Here is a 7,791-nt window from a genome sequence, read left to right on the forward strand (position 1 = left end):
ATATATATATATAGATATGTATATATATATATATATATATATATATATATATATATATATATATATATATATATATATATATATATATATATATATATATATATATATATATATGTATATATATATATATGTATATATATATATATATATATATATATATATATATATATATATATGTATATATATATATATATATATGTATATATATGTATATATATATATATATATATGTATATATATATATATATATATATATATATATATATATATATATATATATATATATATATATATATATATATATATATATACATATATACATATGTATGTATATATATATATATGTATATATATATATATATACATACGTATGTATATATATATATATGTATATATATATTTATATATGTATATATATATATATATATGTATATATATATATATATATATATATATATATATATATATATATATATATATATATATATATGTATATATATATATATGTATATATATATATATATATATATATATATATATATATATATATATATATATATATATATATATATATATATATATATACATATATATATATATACATATATATATATATATCTATACATATATATATATATATATATACATATATAAATATATATATACATATATACATATATAATTATATATATACATATATATATATACATACGTATGTATATATATATATATATATATATATATATATATATATATATATATATATATATATATATATATATATATATATATATATATATATATATATATATACATATATATATATATATATATATATATATATATATATATATATATACATATATATATATATATACATATATATATATATATACATATATATATATATATATACATATATATATATATATATATATATATATATATATATATATATATACATATATAAATATATATATACATATATATATATACATACGTATGTATATATATATATATATATATATATATATATATATATACATATATATATATATAATACTCCCCCTAAATTCATGCCAAGAATTAATTTAACAAATAACGTCTCAATCCTTTTATTTTTATTGTGTTATACCTTTATCATTATCTCCCCCTTAATTCATGCAACATCATTTAACATGCCAAGTTCCATACGTATATGAGCAAAACGATCAGCACTTAAAGGTTTTGTAAATATATCCGCTAATTGATTTTCAGTAGATATAAAAGATAAAGAAATGTTACCTTTTTCAACATGATCCCTTATAAAATGGTGACGTACCTCAATGTGTTTTGTTCGAGAATGTTGTACTGGATTCTTTGTAATACAAATAGCACTTGTATTATCGCATTTTATTGGTATGCCCTTGAGATCAATTCCAAGATCTCTAAGTTGTTGAGCAATCCATAGTATTTGAGAGCAACATGCACCAGCAGCTATATATTCAGCTTCAGCTGTAGATAAAGCAACTGAATTTTGCTTTTTAGAATACCAAGAGATCAATGAATTTCCTAAGAATTGACACGATCCTGAGGTGCTTTTTCTATCAACCTTGTATCCAGCATAATCCGCATCTGAAAAACCTACCAAACCAAAATTTCCACAACTAGGGTACCATAGACCAAAGTCTTTAGTCCCATGTAAATATCTAAAGATTCTCTTAACTGCTGTTAAGTGAGATTCTTTTGGGTTAGCTTGAAAACGAGCACATAAGCAAACACTAAACATGATATCAGGACGACTAGCAGTTAAATACAATAATGAACCAATCATACCTCTATATGTCTTTTGATCAACACTCTTACCAATTTTACCAACGCCTAAAATTTTGCATTTACCTTTATCTCCTAAGGTGATTGAGCCATTGCATTTTTCTTTAATTTCAGAAAATAAAGATATTTTACCACTCATATGCCTCGAGCATCCACTATCTAAAATCCATCTTTGCTTATCCTACAAAACAAAAGAAAATAACCTTTCTCAACCTTACTTGGCTATCCAAGTGACAAATTTGGAATCATATTCGGGATAGACCATGTTGGGTGGTCTTGTCCCTTTAGGAACCCATATTTGCTTAATCTGTCCTCGTAATTCAAATGGAAAGGAATTCTTGATTATGTGATTATCCTTACGTTTGTAAGGACATGCAAATCTCATATGTCCTCCTTTGCAACAAAAGGTGCAAGTAGGTGTACGTTTATGTTTATATGAACTTTTCACAAATGTGGTTTTACTCTTATAGTTAGGTGCAACATGATTATAACCAATACCACGTTTATCACTAGTAGGTTTTTGTAGTGTAAGCATTTTAGTGAATTTGGATTCAGATTCGTTAAGCTTGTTTAATGCTTGTAGATTTTTCTCAGACTCATTTTTCAAGGTTTTGATCCTGGCTTCAAGATCATTGTTCTCATTCTTAAGATCAATGAGCTGTTTAGTTTGGCTGAGATTCTGTTCTTTCAAGACCTTGACAGTCTTTTCAAGATTTGATTTTTCAGCCTTTAACGAATTATTTTTATTTATGATTTCTTCACAGCCTTTAGCATAATGTCGAATTCTATCTTCTAAGGTGTCCTTTTCATCTTTTAATATTTTCTCAATTTGAAACATATTAAGGAGTGTTGTAACTAATTCATCTTTAGTGCATGTGTAAAGATATTCACGTACCTCTTTGTGATTTTGATCTAAGTCATCATCATTATCATTAGCCATAAGACATACATGAGCTTGTCCATCTTCAGTTTCAGATTCGGATGTTTCTTCAGAATCACTCCAAGTTGCAACCATTGCTTGTTTGTTCTTTTTGTTCTTCTTGTAGGATTCCTTTTTCTTCTTTGGACAATCCTTTACGAGATGTTCTGTAGAACCACACTCAAAGCAAGCAAGTTTGTTAGTCTTAAAATTTGAACTAGAGTTAGAAGACTTACCTTTACTTCTTGATTTAAATTTCTTAAATCTTTTTCGCATTTTCATAATTCTTTCAAGACCTTTTGAGATCAATGCAAATGGATCTTCTTCATCGTCGCTTTCTTCATTTTCGCTTGAAGATTCATGATGTTTCTTTGCCTTTAGTGCAAGATTTTTCATGGAAGGTATTACATCATTTTCTCCATCATCATGTAGGGTAAGTTCATGAGTTGTGAGTTTTCCAAGGAGATCATCAAGCGATAGAACTCTCAAGTCTTGAGCTTCCTCTATGGCGGTTACCTTTGGTCCCCATTTAGATCTTGGAAGACATCTTAAGACCTTCTGGACTTTTTCTGCATTAGTAAAAGTTTTGCCAAGAGAATTCAAACTGTTAGTAATCAACGTAAAACGAGTAAACATTTCATTGATATTCTCATCCTTTTTCATTTTAAACATTTCGTATTGATGCATGAGGATGTTGATCTTCGTTTCCTTCACTTGACTTGTTCCTTCGTATGTCACAACCAACTTGTCCCATATTTCTTTAGCACTTGTACATGAAGAAACTCGATTGAACTCAGTACCATTAAGAGCACAACATAATTGATTCATTGCCCTATAATTTTTGGAAACCCATTCCAAATCTGTTTGTGAATACTCGGATTCAGATTTTATAACATCATTTCCATGAACATCCTTTTTCATGGGTATCTTAGGTCCTTTAGTTATGATTTCCCAAAGTTCCATATCTTGATCTATCACAAACATTTTCATCAAGGTTTTCTAATGTGAGAAATTTGTACCGCAAAACAATGGTGGTCTTGAACACGAACGACCTTGAGCAAACAACCCTTCACCTATTGGATCCATCACAAGATGTCAATCTTTTTATGTGAAACTTAGCTCTGATACCAATTGAAGGTTAATAGGTGGTTAAGAACTCTCTAGAGGGGGGGGTGAATAGAGAGTTTGGGCTTTTAAAATTTTCTGGTAGTTGTCTCAAGAGTTTGAGGAGTCTTGTCAAAACTGTTTTCTGAAACAGCTTTGAGTCTAATTCGTAAACAATAGCGTATGTGCGGAAAAAATAAACTTAAAGAATATAACACACGATATGTTAACGAGGTTCGGTTCTAACCAACCTACTCCCCGCCTATGGGTTCTCTATCAACCCGTAGGATTTCAACGCCTTTTATTAATCCGACTCGAATACAAAGAAGATCTCACTATCTCCTCTCACCAAGTTCTTCCCCTTGAAGAACCGTATTACAAGTCCCTTTAATAAAAGCAAAATCCCAAATCTCACAATAGAGATTTAATCTAATTGAACACTTTAAAAAGTATTCTTAAGTTTGGCGTATAAATCTAATTTTAACTCCTTTGAACTTTAAAGCCTATTACAAAATGCAGGAGTTAAATAAACTAAGAATGATCAAAATGGAAATTACAACACTTAGAACAAATCGCAAGAATAGAGAAAGCAAATGAAGCACAAGATGTATGTTGTAAGTGTATGTCGTGTATCTTCTTAGTTCTGAAAGGATGCCCTCTATTTATAGTGCTACGCCTCCACTTAGGTTTAAAAACAATAGGCTCCTTTCCGTTATAATCTTCGTTGACCTGGTCATACAGCGCCTTACTTCAAGACCTTGATGTTATCTTCAAAACTGACGTGTACTGACAGCTTGTAATAATTTCGTCAATGTATTTATAATTGTCCAATGCTGTGCTGCCACGTTAGTACTTACACAAGATAATGAATAATAAGTATAAACCAGATTTATCAACATTTAAATAACCATTTAAATTAGATCCTATTTTTTAGGATCGCTATTTACTATTTTTAGCATAAATTAAATCTCATCCATAAAATAGTAAATCTAGATCTTTGCTTAAATATAGCCGTGTACAATTAATAACAAAACATGTGTACCTTGTACTATATTTAATCACCAAATAATTTTAATCACATATTTAAATCCAAGTTTAAAATATAAAGTATTTAAACGTTAATTACCAACGTATATCAAAATATTCAAACTTTATTCAAATAATATCCAATGTTAATTTTAATGAACCTTGACCTATTAAAATATTTCAAATATAACTAAAGAAATATTTACTTGTAAAGATATTACAAACATAATTACAATATCAACTTTAATAAAACTCGTCAATTGCTTCAAGACTTTGAAACGACTTTCAAGATTAAAAAACAATCTTAAGATAAACTTAAGTTAATTAAGCCCATCCTAGCGTCTTTGAACTTAAACATATTATCAATCATCAAACATATCAAATATGATTTTAGTTTAACTTAAACAACTAAATGTAATTACTTAATTTATTTGTTTGACTAATATGTGTTTTGAATTATCATCATCAAAGAGAATTAAGTCTTCAACCTCCCCTTAATACTTAAGAGAGTTGAGTCTTCAATCTCCCCCTTGATGAAAGTCAAAACCATATTTACTTAAATCATATTTCTCAGCTTATATAGATTGTAAAACATGATAATAAGTTCTTAAGATTTTAATATCAATTTATATGTTCAACAGGATTTCAGTGAATACTACACTTCCAAACTATTATGATCATCATTCAAACATGCAAATAAGTATCCAATTAAGTTACATGCAAATATAATCAATCATCATTACTATAGTGAAACATCACATCAAAACTTTTCAGATTTCATTTATGATTAGCAAATATTATAATCATGAGAATATGACTAATCATCTAGCAATATGATAATCAGATCATCTATGCAAATAATCAAAAATCAGAACATGCAAAACATATACAATTATCTTTGACATAATACAGTAATAAGCAAATCAAGTATCAATGCATATTATATGCAAGGATGAACATGCAAACATGAACATGCAAATGCAAACGGTCATAACAACAGAAATATGCCAAAATAAATATTACACCTCTCCCCCTTTTTGACTTTTATCAAAAAGAAACAGGGAAAGTCCTAAAATAAAGAGATTAATTTGTTTTTACAAATAAAAATATCATAATTGCAATATATTGTTGATGTCCAATAATATTTTAAACAAATAATTTTGCTTTTAAAAATAATTAAATATCCCTTATTAATTAAAGGTATTTAATTATAAATCCCATTTCATATAACAAATAATTTTTTTTTTTTAAGAAATTGAAATTAATTTTCAATTCTTAAACACATGCATAAACACACACGTAAATCATCTATCGTTCATGCAAACATATAATACTCCCCCTAAATTCATGCCAAGAATTAATTTAACAAATAACGTCTCAATCCTTTTATTTTTATTGTGTTATACCTTTATCATTATCTCCCCCTTAATTCATGCAACATCATTTAACATGCCAAGTTCCATACGTATATGAGCAAAACGATCAGCACTTAAAGGTTTTGTAAATATATCCGCTAATTGATTTTCAGTAGATATAAAAGATAAAGAAATGTTACCTTTTTCAACATGATCCCTTATAAAATGGTGACGTACCTCAATGTGTTTTGTTCGAGAATGTTGTACTGGATTCTTTGTAATACAAATAGCACTTGTATTATCGCATTTTATTGGTATGCCCTTGAGATCAATTCCAAGATCTCTAAGTTGTTGAGCAATCCATAGTATTTGAGAGCAACATGCACCAGCAGCTATATATTCAGCTTCAGCTGTAGATAAAGCAACTGAATTTTGCTTTTTAGAATACCAAGAGATCAATGAATTTCCTAAGAATTGACACGATCCTGAGGTGCTTTTTCTATCAACCTTGTATCCAGCATAATCCGCATCTGAAAAACCTACCAAACCAAAATTTCCACAACTAGGGTACCATAGACCAAAGTCTTTAGTCCCATGTAAATATCTAAAGATTCTCTTAACTGCTGTTAAGTGAGATTCTTTTGGGTTAGCTTGAAAACGAGCACATAAGCAAACACTAAACATGATATCAGGACGACTAGCAGTTAAATACAATAATGAACCAATCATACCTCTATATGTCTTTTGATCAACACTCTTACCAATTTTACCAACGCCTAAAATTTTGCATTTACCTTTATCTCCTAAGGTGATTGAGCCATTGCATTTTTCTTTAATTTCAGAAAATAAAGATATTTTACCACTCATATGCCTCGAGCATCCACTATCTAAAATCCATCTTTGCTTATCCTACAAAACAAAAGAAAATAACCTTTCTCAACCTTACTTGGCTATCCAAGTGACAAATTTGGAATCATATTCGGGATAGACCATGTTGGGTGGTCTTGTCCCTTTAGGAACCCATATTTGCTTAATCTGTCCTCGTAATTCAAATGGAAAGGAATTCTTGATTATGTGATTATCCTTACGTTTGTAAGGACATGCAAATCTCATATGTCCTCCTTTGCAACAAAAGGTGCAAGTAGGTGTACGTTTATGTTTATATGAACTTTTCACAAATGTGGTTTTACTCTTATAGTTAGGTGCAACATGATTATAACCAATACCACGTTTATCACTAGTAGGTTTTTGTAGTGTAAGCATTTTAGTGAATTTGGATTCAGATTCGTTAAGCTTGTTTAATGCTTGTAGATTTTTCTCAGACTCATTTTTCAAGGTTTTGATCCTGGCTTCAAGATCATTGTTCTCATTCTTAAGATCAATGAGCTGTTTAGTTTGGCTGAGATTCTGTTCTTTCAAGACCTTGACAGTCTTTTCAAGATTTGATTTTTCAGCCTTTAACGAATTATTTTTATTTATGATTTCTTCACAGCCTTTAGCATAATGTCGAATTCTATCTTCTAAGGTGTCCTTTTCATCTTTTAATATTTTCTCAATTTGAAACATATTAAGGAG

This window comes from Amaranthus tricolor, chromosome 7 (genome assembly GCF_026212465.1).
Source record: "Amaranthus tricolor cultivar Red isolate AtriRed21 chromosome 7, ASM2621246v1, whole genome shotgun sequence".
Lineage (NCBI taxonomy): Eukaryota > Viridiplantae > Streptophyta > Magnoliopsida > Caryophyllales > Amaranthaceae > Amaranthus > Amaranthus tricolor.